The sequence below is a fragment of the Bufo bufo genome, chromosome 3 (genome assembly GCF_905171765.1).
Source record: "Bufo bufo chromosome 3, aBufBuf1.1, whole genome shotgun sequence".
NCBI lineage: Eukaryota > Metazoa > Chordata > Amphibia > Anura > Bufonidae > Bufo > Bufo bufo.
Window position 1 is genome coordinate 263,089,427 of NC_053391.1, and position 15,949 is coordinate 263,105,375.

Sequence of the window (15,949 nt, forward strand, 5' to 3'; positions counted from 1 at the left end):
CCACGGTGATGGATCATGTGATGACCGGAGTGACGTCACCACAGGTCCTTTTCCTGCACACAGCTAAGATGAAGACAGAAGAGATGCCGGGCTGCGCGAGCAAATGGATTAAGGTGAGTTAAATTATTTTTTAACCCCTCCAGCGCTATTTTACTATGCATTCTGTATTAAGAATGCTATTATTTTCCCTTATAACCATGTTATAAGGGGAAATAATAATGATCGGGTCTCCATCCCGATCGTCTCCTAGCAACCGTGCGTGAAAATCGCACCGCATCCGCACTTGCTTGCGATTTTCAAAGCAGCCCCATTCACTTCTATGGGCCTGCGTTGTGTGGAAAACGCACAATATAGAGCATGCTGCGATTTTCACGCAACGCATAAGTGATGCGTGAAAATCACAGCTCATGTGCACAGCCCCATAGAAGTAAATGGGTCCAGATTCAGTGCAGGTGCAATGCGTTCACCTCCCGCATTGCACCCGCGCGGAATACTCGCCCGTGTGAACTCAGCCTTATAGGGAGGGGGATCTGTGGATGACACTGTTATGGAGGGGGATCTGTGGATGACACTGTCATGGGGGGATCTGTGGATGACACATGATGCTATATACGGTATGTGTCATCCACAGATCCCCCCATAGCAGTGTCATCCACAGATCCCCCTCCATAGCAGTGTCATCCACAGATCCCCCTCCCTATAACAGTGTCATCCACAGATCCACCTCCCTATAAGTGTCATCCACAGGCAACTAGGACATGTTGAAATCTGAGTGATTTATTATTTATTTATTTTAAACCACAGACAGCAGGACTTTTCTTCCCTGTTGCGGTTTTAGCTATTATGTAAAGTATCGCAGCATTTCTAAGGGTACTTTCACACTTGCGGCAGGACGGATTTGACATGCTGTTCACCATGTCTGATCCGTTCTTCCGCTATTTCGCCATGCCGGCGCTCCGTCCCCATTGACTATAATGGGGACGGGGGCGGAGCTCCGGCGCAGCACGGCGAAAGCCGCCGGACTAAAAAGTCCTGCATGTCCGACTTTTTAGTCCGGCGGTTTTTGCCGTGCACCGCCGTGCTGCGGCGGAGCTCCGCCCCCGTCCCCATTATAGTCAATGGGGACGGAGCAGCGGTCCGGCGAAATAGCGGAAGGACGGATCCGACATGGTGAACAGCATGTCGGATCCGTCCTGCCGCAAGTGTGAAAGTAGCCTAAGCATACTTGTGTAAATGTATTGTTGTTATAGCTCCCCCCCCACCCTACTTTTGACCTGGCCCCCAGTGTGCCCCCCCAAAATGTGAAAGCTAGAGATGCCACTGCATACGCAGGCAGAAGCTGTAGTATAAAAAATTACTACAGTAAAAAAAAAGTAAATGCTAGCTAAAAATTTACGGGGTTGTCTGCTTTTTTTATATTGATGCAATAATACGGAATGCATTCTGGTGCACTCCGTTCCCTTCGGTTCAGTTTTGTCCCCATTGACAATGAATAGGAACAAAACTGAAATGTTTTCCTCCGCTATTGAGATCTTATGACGGATCTCAATAGCTGAAAGGGAAAGCGCAGATATGAAAGTAGCCTAAGTTATGTAGAGGCGTCAACCTCTACATAACTTAAGTGCTGGATGTGCAATTTGCTTAAATCCAGCTCCCTCACTAGCATACATTTAAGTAATTTTCTATGCCAAAAACAGGCGTAGAAAATGATATTTCCAGTGGCGTGAGCAGGGAAAAGATACAGATTTGGCCATAACTCCCCTTTGTGAACGAAAGTATGCCAAAAAGTACTTTTCATCATACTTGACGCCCTATGTTGTTCCCATAGAGACACAGCTAGGGGCTCCATAGGAACTAAGGTGTGGCAGCCTCTGTTCCTTCAGGAGGACAGAGGCTGCCACACACTGCATCGGGCTCCCCAATCCTCACCGGGGGGAGCTGGAGTACACCCAGAAACGGGCACTTCCAGGTTTTTGCTTGTTCAGATACCATAGTAAAGTATGACCACAGCATATGAAGGGTTAAATCTCTGCGCCTGGCGTTACCCGCAGTCGCAGACATTAGTCCCGGGTGCCTGCTGTTTTAAGTATCTTTAATGTCCCGGCCAGCGCTGTATGGTCGGGAAAGGGGTTAAAAGTGACAATAACACCTTTAAAAAAATAATAATATAAATATATATATATATATATATATATATAATATCTATAAAAAAAAAACATGGATTAGAAAACGCAGGTGGTGATCAACGCTTGGTGGTTACAGCTCGCACACAGAAAAAGTGGTGCAGAGCTTGGGTAAAGACAAAAAAAAACACATGACCAAAAAAATATGGTCACCGTTTGTTTGGCGCCTGCTGAAAAGACAGGGATTTGGGCTCAATTTGGGGACCGACTAAGGATCAGTAACTGCTGAAGAACAAAAGAAAATAAAAAAATGATCACTGCAGCATTCCCAGAGATTACTTTTTTCAGGGGGGAGGCTGTAAAGCCATCTTAGGCTACTTTCACACTAGCATTTTTTGCGGATCCAAAACGCTTCCGTTACAATAATACAACCGCATGCGTCCGTCATGAACGGATCCGGTTGTAGTATGTCTTCTATAGCCATCATTGTCATGAACACCATTGAAAGTCAATGGGGAATGGATCCGTTTTCTATTGTGTCAGAGAAAACAGATCCGTCCCCATTGACTTACATTGTGTGTCAGGACGGATCCGTCTTGCTCCGCACCACATTGTGGACAGAAAAATGCTGTTTGTAGCGTTATTCTGTCCGCGATGGGAGCGCAACCAAACGTAACGCATTTTGGTGCATTCCGTTTTGACCCCATTTACAATGAATGGGGACAAAACTGAAGCGTTTTCCTCTGCTAGTGAGATCCTATGACGGATCTCAATAGCGGAATTGAAAACGCTGGTGTGAAAGTAGCCTTACCCCAGTGACCACCAGTAATAGTATGGCGGAGGTCAGGAAGGGGTTAATGACCCACAATACACGTACAGCAGATGTCAGGACGGGGTTAAAAGGCAGGTTTGCCATTGAACAGTGTGGGAGAGCTGGGGCAGCTTTGTGCTCAGGCTCCAGCATGGCCTCCGTCACACTATTCCCTGCAGTAGGTGCAGATGTGGTGGATGGATATGACCTCTTTCGGCCGCGGATTTCTGGTTGGAATCCCGCGGACCGGGCGGTGGATTGGCCCTGTTTGATCAGGTGAAGGTCTATAGGAACTCATGGTGTAGCGGGTAATGTAACGCTACAATGGCAATGCTACAATGAAACTCTCTAAAATTGAGTCGCTCTCTTCCGGCCTTGTGACCCCAGCAGCTCAGTGTGCCGAGCAGGCTCCTCCCCTTCCAGTACGCCCACGTGACCTCAGGCTGTTACGCTTTGGACTGTACCATTTCCCTCCTTCCTTTGCTCCTTGTTTGGGATTTCCGTGTAGCAAAGCAACCGGAGTCGGAGGCGGCTAGAAGAGACGGGAAGGAGTGCGAGTAGCGCCCGGGCAGGTAATCTGTCTCGTTACCTAGTAGTAGTACGGGCGGGGAGCAGGCCGGGATCTCTGGTGTCTTTAGGTAGTAAGAGTTACTGTGTGCTAATGTCCGCGGCACAGTGCCAGCATGTGGCAGGGGGATTCGGCCCAGCATACATCTTCTGAAAGGTTCGGGGTAAGTTCACACCTTGTGGATGATTTGTATAGTAAGAGTACTTTCACACTAGCGGTTTTCTTTTCCGGCATAGAGTTCCGTCACAGGGGCTCTATACCGGAAAAGAACTGATCAGTTTTATCCTAATGCATTCTGAATGGAGAGTAATCCGTTCAGGATGCATCAGGATGTCTTCAGTTCAGTGTTTTTGCCTGATCAGGACAGAGATAAGAGCAGGGGCGGATTGGGAACTTAAAGTGGCCCTGGAAAAAATACTAAAAGTGGCCCCGTTTTGTAGTCGGGTCCAAATTGATGGAAGGCAGGACCAACACAAGTTGGCCGTGGCCAGCAATACCGTATTGTGGCACATTATACCACCCCAACAGAGCCAAATACCTCAGTCCCTCACAAAATACTGCCTCCATCAGCACAAAATACATCCTCAAAAACTTCCAGTGGCCAGCTGTGAGGAGGGCTCAGATGGCCCCTTGGGCATTGGCCCACCGGGAAATTTCCCTGTAAGGTCCATGGCCAATCCGCCCCTGGATAAGAATACTTTCACACTAGCGGCATGGACCTCCGACAGGCTGTTCCGTCGCCGGAGCTGCCTGCTGTTTCCGGCAAAACGTATGCAAACTGATGGCATTTGTCAGATGGATACGGATGCGGATCCGTCTGACAAATGCATTGAAATGCCGGATCCGTCTCTCGGTGTCATCCGGAAAATCGGATCTGGTATACATTTTTTTATTTATTTTTTGCTTTTTTTTTTTCGGTCTGCGCAATGCCGGATCCATTTTGCCAGAACACTTAATGACAGATCCGGCACTAATACACTTCAATGTAAATTAATGCCGGCATTCAGGCAAGTCTTCAGTTTTTTTCGCCGGAGATAAAACCATAGCATGCTACGGTTTTATCTTTTGCCTGATCAGTCAAAATGACTGAACTGAAGACATCCTGATGCATCCTGAACGGATTACTCTCCATTCAGAATGCATGGGGATATGCCTGATCAGTTCTTTTATGGTATAAAGCCCCTGTGACGGAACTCTATGCTGGAAAAGAAAAACGCTAGTGTGAAAGTACCCTAATGCCACAGCAACTGCCTGCCGGAATCCTCTGCCAAAAGTGTGAAAGTACCCTAAATCCGGAACCCACCTGTCAGAAGGTTCACTGAAGCCTGTAGGGGGGTAGGGTTAAGATTTATAATTGTGGTACTGTATGGTAGGGTGGGTTCACATGACACGTTTTATGCCTCCATCTGATGTACGCATTAGAAAAAAAAGATGCCAAAACGCAGCACGCCTCGTTCTTGTATCTTGCGGTTTTCTGCGGCTGCTACCAGCAACTAGACGCCCTACTTGCTGGTAGACAGATAATTAGCATATCATAAAAGTACGTTTTTTGCCAAATCTACTAAACGAAAATTATTAATAACATAATGTATAGCAATATGGCAGGATAGGGATTATAAGTACACAAAAAAAAAAAAAAAGAGTTTAGTGGGGTGACAGAAGCCCTTTAATATGCGAATGTATTTTATACATTCCTTGAAGGAAAGAAAGGCAACATACATGTCATTACCACAGAACTACTGGCTAGGAAGCTGCTGCCTTCTCCTTTGTGTGCTGATCTTCTGCTGAAGATAGGGCAGTGGCAGGATCCAGGAAGGGGCAGGGGAAGGGGCATTTATTTTAAAACATGATTTCCCTAGTAGAATCCCATAGTCATGTTTAAAGTTTAAGCTAACAATCTGAGTTTACAAGTTTTTATAGCCTTAGCTTTCAGAGTCAGAACTGGGTTCGGGTCGAGCCCGAGCGGACTTCCAGGGGCGCGCTTTTTCCGCCTGGCGCGGACAGGCTCTCTTACGTGACCTAGGCACGTCGTCTTTTGATGGAACTAAGCCATCATTACAATTATTTCTGGAGGTACCAGATACCGGGGTAATAGCTGGGGTAGCGACAGGGATCTGCGCTCTGAGTGCCTGGGAAATGGATTGTGATATCATAGAGGATACATTGCCCATAGCATTTGCAATAGCTGCAGAGATAGACTGCTGAAAATCCACCACCTGGGGCTCAGTGTGGCTATGATCTGACTCTACAGGGAGTGGGGTAGAGCTAGTGGTGGGGCCCATCAGGGTAGTGGGGACATCGCCAGGTAGAGACATGGTAGAAAGGAGTTAGATACTCCTGAGCACACTATTATAGACAATATAAAGGTAGAAAAACCTATAATGAAAAACAGTACAGGCAGAACAGATACCGATTGTCCGAGCGTGTGGGAAATGGCGCCGTCGGAACAAGGAAGGGGCGGAGGCGATGAGAAACAAGGAATGCCCCTCTACACCCAAACAGGGGGAAAGCAGGGGTGTACCAACATGGCTGCCAAGATGTCCCGTCTCAGCGCCAGGAATGTAGGTATGTGACCGCCGCACACAAAATGGCGCCCGAGAATCTCGAGCCCGGCGCCTCCCCCGTGCGCGACTGCCGTCGAAATCCCGCAAATCGCGAGACTTCGGGCGGCAAGAAGCGCGAGGACTAGCCGAAAGGGGGAGGAATGGCGCCAATCGAACAAGAGGTAAGGGAAAAGGACAGAGGGAACGACCGGACGAGTTAAACAAGAAGGGTCAGAACAAACGTCCCTCACACGAAAAGTCGGGAAGGGAATAATCCCTAAGCCTAGCGAAAAGAAATAATGGGACAGAATATAAAAACAATACGATTTTAAGAATAATCCTAAAGTAAAAAACGGAGAAACACTTATCAAATAAAAAAATCGATATCTCCAAAGCTATTAGCAATAGAGTACATAAATAATACGATTTAAGAATAATCCTAAATAGTAAAATCGGAGAGACACTTATCTGCTGTGGGCAGCAGCAAAGAAAGAGGAAGAGATGACACGGGAAGACCTATTTATGGACTTACTAATGGGAGGGGTTATTGGGTTGTCCTTGGGTTTTTATGTAAATTCTTTGCTGCTGTGGAATTTCAGTAAAGGAGTTGTTATGCAATACGAGCCTCCGTGTCTTGTTATAAAATCTGCAACCATGCTCTAGTGGACTTGGAGGTATGCTTGGGATCATTGTCCTGTTGAAAGGTCCAACGTCTCCCAAGCCTCAGGTTTGTGACGGACTGCATCACATTTTCATCCAATATCTCCTGCTACTGAAGAGAATTCATGGTACCTGCAAACGCTAAAGCTTCTCTGTACCTGTAGAAGCAAAACAGCCCCAAAGCATGATTGACCCCCCCCACCATGCTTCACAGTAGGCAAGGTGTTCTTTTCTTCATGGGCCTTGTTCTTCCTCCTCCAAACATAGCGTTGATCCATGGGCCCAAACAGTTCTAATTTTGTTTCATCAGTCCACAGAACACTTTTGTGGTTTGTCCACATGACTTTTGGCATACTGCAGTAGACTCTTCTTATTCTTTGGAGACAGCAAGGGGGTGCGCCTGGGAGTTCTGGCATGGAGGCCTTCATTACGCAGTGTGCGCCTTATTGTCTGAGCTGAAACTTCAGTACCCACATCTGACAAATCTTTTTTCAGTTCCTCAGCAGTCACACGGGGACTTTTCTCCACTTTGCGCTTCAGGTAGCGCGCTTCAGGTAGCGCACAGCAGTCGAAGTCAGCATCTTCTTTCTGCCACGACCAGGTAGCGTTTCAACAGTGCCCTTTGCCTTGAATTTGCAAATGATGCTTCCTATGGTGTCTCTTGGTATGTTTAACATCTTTGCAATCTTCTTATAGCCATTGCCCTTCCTGTGAAGAGAAATCACCTCTTCTCTTGTCTTCCTGGACCATTCTCTTGACTTCACCATGTTTGTAAACACACCAGTAAATGTCTAGAAGGAGCTGAGTATCACAGTCCTTTTAAATCTACCTAATTAGTGCTTATTATGCTTGATTGCTGCTCCTTGACATCCACAGGTGTTTTCAATACCTGATCGAAAACACTTGAATGAACCTCTTTTCTTAAGAGTGGTAGTCTTTAAGGGGTTGAATAATTGTGTCAATGAAGAAATCACAAAAAAAAAACATTTAACACTATATTACAAAAACAATTGATGTAATTTTAAGTGCATTTGGTTCTTTAAAAAGTCCTTGTAAGATTTCATTCTGAACACAATTACAAATGTACACTAAATTCCCTAAAACCCTTTACAGCATTGGGGGTTGAATAATTTGGAACACAACTGTATCATTGACATAACATCAAAGAAGATTGAGAATTGAGGAAAGGAAAAAAGAGGAGAAAAGTCTCAAAATATTAAAACTAACTGGGGGAATTGAAGGTAGGTAAAGTATGGAAGATATGAGACTGGTGAGAGAGCAATAAGTTGATGAAAAAGATATAAAGCAGTCATACAAAAGGACTGTAGCAGAAAAATACTGAGATAGTCGACCAGAATAAATGCATGTAAAAAAAAAGAGGACGATCAAATCCATTGAAATAGTGAGGACACACAAATCAATCATCAAGCAAGGAAGGGGTACAATATTACCTGAGGCCATGATGCAAGAGGACGCTTAACTAGAGGCGCTGGTGGTGTGTGTCCTCAGCTGGAATTTATATCATCGGCTCGGAGGTCATGTGACTAGCGACTCCGCCGGGGTTATGCGAGTCACGTGATCGCGGCAATGAGGGCGCGCATGCGCACTTAGCTATTTGAGGATGTACAAGGTATGGGCGATCTAGGGCTGATGGGATGAATTACAAGTGGATGCACCAAGGTAGTGCGCCTGCGCGATTGGTGAACTGCATATGGTGATAACATGCTGGTCGATTTGTGGGAATTATAGAAAAGAAATGATAATCGAGTATACAAGGTGATAGGCTAATACAGAGGAGAATTGGCTGAATAGGAGATATAGGTGTAGTAAAGGAATATATATGTATACATGGTTATATGAAAAATGAAAATATAGTTATAAAAGAAAGTACTACCTTGATGCATCCACTTGTAATTCATCCCATTGTACATCCTCAAATAGCTAAATGCGCATGCGCGCCCTCATTGCCGCGATCACATGACTCGCGTGACGCTACCCGCGATCACGTGACTCGCATAACCCCGGCGGAGGTCACGCTAGTCAAATGACCTCCGAGCCGATGATATAAATTCCAGCTGAGGGGACACACCACCAGCGCCTCCAGTTAAGTGTCCTCTTGCATCATGGCCTCAGGTAATATTGTACTCCTTCCTTGCTTGATGATTGATTTGTGTGTCCTCACTATTTCAATGGATTTGATCGTCCTCCTTTTTTTTTTTTTTTTTTTTTTTACATGCATTTATTCTGGTCGACTACCTCAGTATTTTTCTGCTACAGTCCTTTTGTATGACTGCTTTATATCTTTTTCATCAACTTATTGCTCTCACCAGTCTCATATCCTCCATACTTTGCCTACCTTCAATTCCCCCAGTTAGTTTTAATATTTTGAGACTTTTTTCCTCTTTTTTTCCTTTCCTCAATTTTCAATCTTCTTTGATGTTATGTCAATGATTACTAAAAATAGGATTTTCTTCTATACTCTTCCAGATCCCTTGAGAAAGGTCTAATTAAGACCGAAACGTTGGGACATATTATGGCCTAGTTATTCTATGTGCATACTTTGGCAATGGCGCGATAAGTCATATATTGACATTTATGTATTTTTGTACACCATAAATTTGCAAGCAAAAAAAGAAGATTGGTGTGCCGTGGATTATCTAATTGAATACCCTCTCCACAGGCACTAGGCTAATCAGTCTTGTTCTAGTGTCCGTAGGAGGCAGACCTGACCTGCCCTTTGTGTGCAGGTCATCCTGCTACTTTTTTATTTTATTTTTTCTTCAATCATTTTTTCTTTTTCTTCTCTGCAGGTTCCGGCCTGCTGCAGGGGTGGCTCCATCGTGTTCCACTTTAGTTGCCCCCCTGCGGGCGCGTACTCAGGTACTCAGGTACCTGGCGCCCACCCAGTCCCCAAATCTGCTTCCGCAGTGGAATTCCGGCAGTCCCACGGTTCCCATGTAGAGTCCGCCGAGGGGGTGGTAATTGCAGCGCCTGAAGACGTCTGAGGGTGAGTATGTTAGATTAGGGTCTCCCACCCTCCTCCCCGGGCCTGGGCGCGTTCCCCCCCCCCCTCTCCTCCCTTCCCGGATACCTTCATCGCTTAGCTCTATCCTGGCCCCAGAAGCCCCCTGGCCTTCCGTTTTTCCCTCTGGTGGTCGCTTCTCCAGTTCTTTCCCCCACCTGGCCCCCGTTCGTCCTCGGCCGCGCTCCACTAATTTAGGCCCCGGCTTTTCAGGCCTACTAGGCTGCAACTCCCCACCTACTTTCTGAGCTTCCCGGGCTTACTCCGTCACCTCCCCTTCGTGGGGGGAGCTTGGGAGGGGCCTCTCCTGCCTGCCCAATCAAGCTCCAGGTTCCCTGCTCTGTCAGAGGGCCGGTTCTTCCTCCGCCTGTCGGCTCCTTTTCTCACCGGGTCGCCATCTTCTGCTCTCCTGCATGGGGCGCACTGCACAGCTCCTGGGGTCTGGTAGGCAGCCTCTGGCTGAATTGCTCTGCAGGCCCCTCCCCTCTCTATTGCTGCATTCTCCTGCAGCCCTGCCACCTGATCTATAGCTGCTGCAGCACCTCTTGGGAACGTGGCATCCGGGGACAGATAGGTCAGCCCTGCTGCTCTATGAGGGCCTCCTCTCCCAGCCTCCCTATCGGATCGCCACGTATTTCACGTGCGTCCGTTGTCTACGGAGGTTTCCATGTGGTCGGCTTGTCCCCCCTGAATTGGCTCCCTCCCTGTTGAACTATGGGAACCTTGCCTGACTCGCCCAATCCCTGGCGGAGTTGCTGGAGCGCTACCTACAAATTGCGGTCCCCCCCCCCCCCCCCCTCCCCTTCAGGGTCCTTCCTGCAGATGAGCCACGCTGACACTCGAATACAGGGTCACGCAAGGAGTAGCCCACGGACCATCCTCGGGTGGTCTCAACTAGCTTCCACCCCTCCTCGGGTCGCCCCAGGACAGGCCTGAGGCTGGTGACGAAGCCTTCTCTGTTAGTTGCCTCTGGGGACACCTCTGCACCGATTCCCTCGGAACAGAGCATCAGGCGGTCTTCCACCATGCAGGATCCCTCTGTGAGGTCAAGACAAACGTGCACGGTGATACCTACCCTACCCAGGTTTGGTGCCCCTCTAGTGGACTTTCGGATGGCGCTCTCCTGCCTGCACAGGTAATTACCGCACAGGACAGGTAAGGCAGCTGTCACCGTGCTTAGCAACTGGGACACCTACACGGTGTCTCTGGTACGTAAGCCCTCGTAGGCTGTACACGACAGACCTTCCTAGTTCCCCTACCCAGGGGCTATGTTCTAGGCAAGCTGATAATTCAGGCAAACGCCTCTTGTAGGGTTGGTAACCCTTCTCGGCCTCTAAAGGTTCTTTTGTAGTGCCTGTACCAGAGAAAACAGGCCGGCTTCTATTGCCGTGGCGATTACACCAGCCGCCTTGTTACTTTCATAGGTAGAGTTCCTACACCTACTCCAGATTCTGTAGCCATTACCCCTGGCTGGCTCTATGGTGTTCCATGTGGCTCTATTTCCCCCTATCGGGCGAGATATACAGGCCGCCTTCAATTGCTGTGCAATTGCACCTGTCTGTTTCCAGCCACCTTGCTCCCTTCATAGGTAGAGTACCTACACCATCTCCTGATGCTGTATCCAATATCCCTGGCGGGCTCTATTGTGTTCCGTGCGGCAGTATTTCTCCCTTACGGGCGAGATATAGAGGCCACTCTCAATTGCTGTAGCAATTGCCTCTGGTTTTGTTCTAGTGGGCACTAAGCTGCCACCTTGCTCCCTTCATAGGTAGAGTACCTTCACAACCTCCTATCTCTCTTATGGTGTACCTTGCGGCACTATTTCTCCCTTACCGGACGAGATATTGAGGCCACCTTGTATTGCCGTGGCCACTGCACCTACCTCATCACAGTGTGCACCAAACAGCCATCTTACTCCCTTCTTAGGTAGATTCCTGCACCGTCTCCGATGCTGCAGCCATTACACCTGTCTTGCTCTATGGTGTACTATGCGGCCCTGTTTCCCTCAGGTGAAATAGAGGGCCTCCTTCAGTTGCCATTGCACTTACTTAATTGTGGGGTGCACCTGTCGTTCTTTGTGGTACCGTGCGGCCCTATTTTTTTTTTCCCCCTCCCGAGCTGAATATAGGTAGCATTGCTAACGCGGTAGCCGCTGCACTTCTCTGGTCCTAGGGTGCACCATGCGGCCACATCGCTCTAATCTTAAATCTAGTACCTTTACCATCTCCAGAGGCTGTACCCATTGCACCTGTCTGGTCGTATCTCTACAGTACACTACACAGCCGTATTTCTACTTTAACAGGTTGAGGACCTGTACCCTCCAAATGCGGTCGCATTCCCGGATGCTGTGGCTTTGTTTCCACTCTCCTTAGTGTGCAACATGCAGCCACTTTACCTCGGTTTTACACGTGTATTTTTAGTACCCACGTGCTGGGCCCTATGGTGCATTCTGTGGCCCATACAGTTTCTGTATTACTGGGTGCTTCCTTCCCCGGGCTCTATTCTGTGCTGCGGATGTGGTTACTTCTCTTTTTGGTTCTTCCATACATCTGCCACTCCGTTACTGTCGTGCTACTTTCTCAAGGCACTGTCCACAACAGGCCATCCTGGTTCAGCATGTACATGGTAACCAAATCTGGCAGGGGTGGGCCAGCCCAACCCCCACCTCCACCTTGTCGGTCTAGTGCTACTTCTGGTGTACCCAGTATATGGCTGATCTGTTCTGATCTGGTGGGTGGTCCACATACAACCACGCTCCCTACACCATGGCCAGGTGGTTGTTGGCTTTTGTGCTAGGGTTGCTCTTGCCATCCCTATAAAATACTACTGTCTGCGGCACTCAGCGTTACCCCATATTATAAAGGAGTACCCGCGTTGTTTTCTTTTACAGGGCGGACCATTCCTGGTGGAGTACAGTGATCTCCACTGGATCTTCTCCTTGTTGGGGTACGTAGGTTGTTGAGCACCGGCCGCTACAGCAGTTTTCGGCCATCACTGGATGTCCTCCGCCACACGGAATCCTTCTGGGGTCAGCGACTTTTCCTCGCTGGACGTCCTTCCTGATGAGTCAGGGACAGAACCACTGAGCGCCACACACCTGCCTGGTAGGTGAATTTTCAGCTGATTTGCTCTGGCATCGGACAGGGTTCCGTAGTTCCTTCTGGGTCCGGGTGTTCCCTTATATTCTCTGCTTAGTTGTACTACACTCACCTAAAGAATTATTAGGAACACCTGTTCTATTTCTCATTAATGCCATTATCTAGTCAAACAGTCACATGGCAGTTGCTTCAATGCATTTAGGGGTGTGGTCCTGGTCAAGACAATCTCCTGAACTCCAAACTGAATGTCAGAATGGGAAAGAAAGGTGATTTAAGCAATTTTGAGCGTGGCATGGTTGTTGGTGCCAGATGGGCTGGTCTGAGTATTTCACAATCTGCTCAGTTACTGGGATTTTCACGCACAACCATTTCTAGGGTTTACAAAGAATGGTGTGAAAAGGGAAAAACATCCAGTATGCGGCAGTCCTGTGGGCGAAAATGCCTTGTGGATGCTAGAGGTCAGAGGAGAATGGGCCGACTGATTCAAGCTGATAGAAGAGCAACGTTGACTGAAATAACCACTCGTTACAACAGAGGTATGCAGCAAAGCATTTGTGAAGCCACAACACACACAACCTTGAGGCGGATGGGCTACAACAGCAGAAGACCCCACCGGGTACCACTCATCTCCACTACAAATAGGAAAAAGAGGCTACAATTTGCACGAGCTCACCAAAATTGTACTGTTGAAGACTGGAAAAATGTTGCCTGGTCTGATGATTCTCGATTTCTGTTGAGACATTCAAATGGTAGAGTCAGAATTTGGCGTAAACAGAATGAGAACATGTATCCATCATCTGGCTACTTCCAGCGATCATGCACCATGTCACAAAGCTCGAATCATTTCAAATTGGTTTCTTGAACATGACAATGAGTTTACTGTACTAAAATGGCCCCCACAGTCACCAGATCTCAACCCAATAGAGCATCTTTGGGATGTGGTGGAACGGGAGCTTCGTGCCCTGGATGTGCATCCCTCAAATCTCCATCAACTGCAAGATGCTATCCTATCAATATGGGCCAACATTTCTAAAGAATGCTATCGGCACCTTGTTGAATCAATGCCACGTAGAATTAAGGCAGTTCTGAAGGCAAAAGGGGGCCCAACACCGTATTAGTATGGTGTTCCTAATAATTCTTTAGGTGAGTGTATATGACAGAGGGCAGTTCCCTTGGACCTTGCTATTGTCTGTGCCTGTCAGGTACTTTCTCCCCCGGGGAGTCTTCTGTATGTCGGTCACAGCTGGTTTCTACATTTCATGTAGTCACACCCAGTTTCTTTCATAGCGACTTTGCCATTCCTTATGCATATGGGTGTCTGTCGATTTAGTGGTACAACCCAAGCCGCTGTACTTGCCCTCCCCGGGACAATGTATGCAGATTGCTAGCCACTATTCTTAGAATGGCTAGTTGTCCATGACCAATTCCTTCCCATATGGTGGTTCTTTTAATTTTTTCTTGGATATTTGGTTCCCTGTGAGCCCATACCGGGTACTCCTTTCTGGAGTCCCTGTCCCCGTTCATTTGACCACACAGATTCTGTATGATAATCGTTGTTTGGGGGGGGGGGGGGGGGCCTGGGTTGATCCCCTTGTAGGTTCCAATACCCTTGTGGACCCCTTGGGATTTGTGTCTATCTTCCCATCCTCCCACGTCAAGTATCTGGTATTGAGTGGTTTAGTGCTACGTTCTGCATTTCCACCTTATGGTCTCCTTCGGGAGGGACTTCCTCCTGTTGGTAGAACCTTCCTCCTTAGACTGTTGGGAGTACTCTCCTTCTCCTCCCATGTCTCTCAGTCCAGTGTGTCCCTGCTGAGATTTCTTGGGCCTGCTTCTGTTTCCCTGATACTTCATTTTGCCAGAGTTTTTCCTTTCTAGCGCTTCTCAGCGATATTTTGTTTTCAGAGACTCGTTCCTTGTCTCCTGGTTTTGGGATGGAGTTCTTATCTTTTCTCTTTTCCTGGCCTTTACTTACTACCCCCTCCCTTCCAAGGGTTGGCGGTTTCCCTTGACGCCTTTTGGGGTTTTCACCTTTCAATAGGGCACTTAACTTCATCACCTGCTTCGCGGTGGGGGGAGACCTGCTCCCTTCATATGTGAGCCTTGCTATGGCTTCCCTCACTCGTTTGGCCATCAGTGATTCCTTGTTTCCTTGCTCCCCTGGCCTGTCAAAGGTTGGCCACAGGGTGTTTGTGCTTTTGCCTGAGTCAATTAGAATGTTAGGTAGCTCCAATACGCGGTGCTGTCCTACTTTCTCTGCAGCCTTTGGATGAGCTGGGTGTTCCCCTTTGCCTTCTTCCTGCATTTGGGACCTTCTCCCAGGCATTTGTCCTGGGGTGCTGGCAGTCTTCGCTGTTGCTTCCTTGGGGTTTCTCCCTTGTTATGAGGCTTCTTGCCTATTCCGTGCATTTCTCCTGTTGGGTCACGTGGTTCTCCTGCACCTGTATGCCCAACCGGTGGCATGGCTGTTCATTTCCCACCCTCAGGGACTGTGTCCCCCAATGCCATGCACGAGAAAATTTGGATTTTTTTTGTACTCACCGTAAAATCCTTTTCTCGTAGTAGGCATTGGGGGACACAGATCCCACCCTATGTTTTTTTTACTTCCGCTTCTCCGGGCTGGTCTCTTGATCTTTCCCGGTACGGGAGTTGTTGGTTCCTTGCCTTTCTTCTCTCTCCTACTGCTTTTGGTACAAACTGATTAGCCTAGTGCCTGTGGAGAGGGTATAGCCCAACGGGGAGGTATCCAACACTTTTTATGTCTAGTGTCGCCTCCTAGTGGTAGTTGGACATATACCCATGGTGCTGTGTCCCCCAATGCCTACTACGAGAAAAGGATTTTACGGTGAGCACAAAAAAATCCAATTCTACTTAATCAGTTATCAGTGAGAGGCTAAGTTAACCATGTGCGTTGCGTTCCCTGTAACAGCGGGACACAACACAATGGAAAGTATAAGTATTGCCGCTCCTTAACTGTGCGTTGCGTGCCATATAGTGAAGCATATGAAAAGCATGCTTCTTCATGGTCACTTAACGTGTTTGTTTTGCGGTAACGTGACGCACTGCATGCATTGGCCTTTATTCTTACAGTAGAGAAGTACCGTATTTTTAGGAAAAGTGGTGG

The 15,949-nt window shown here is 47.8% G+C and overlaps 1 protein-coding gene across 1 annotated transcript in view; it reads left to right on the forward strand.

The window, feature by feature from the left end:
- Positions 1–3,367: 3,367 nt before the first annotated feature.
- The window catches only part of ZC3H11A (zinc finger CCCH-type containing 11A), a 231,292-nt gene continuing 218,710 nt past the window's right edge, over positions 3,368–15,949 (forward strand). The window contains exon 1 of the mRNA XM_040422208.1: positions 3,368–3,506. The gene's annotated coding sequence lies outside the window, so the exon portion shown is untranslated. The remainder of the gene's footprint in view (positions 3,507–15,949) is intronic.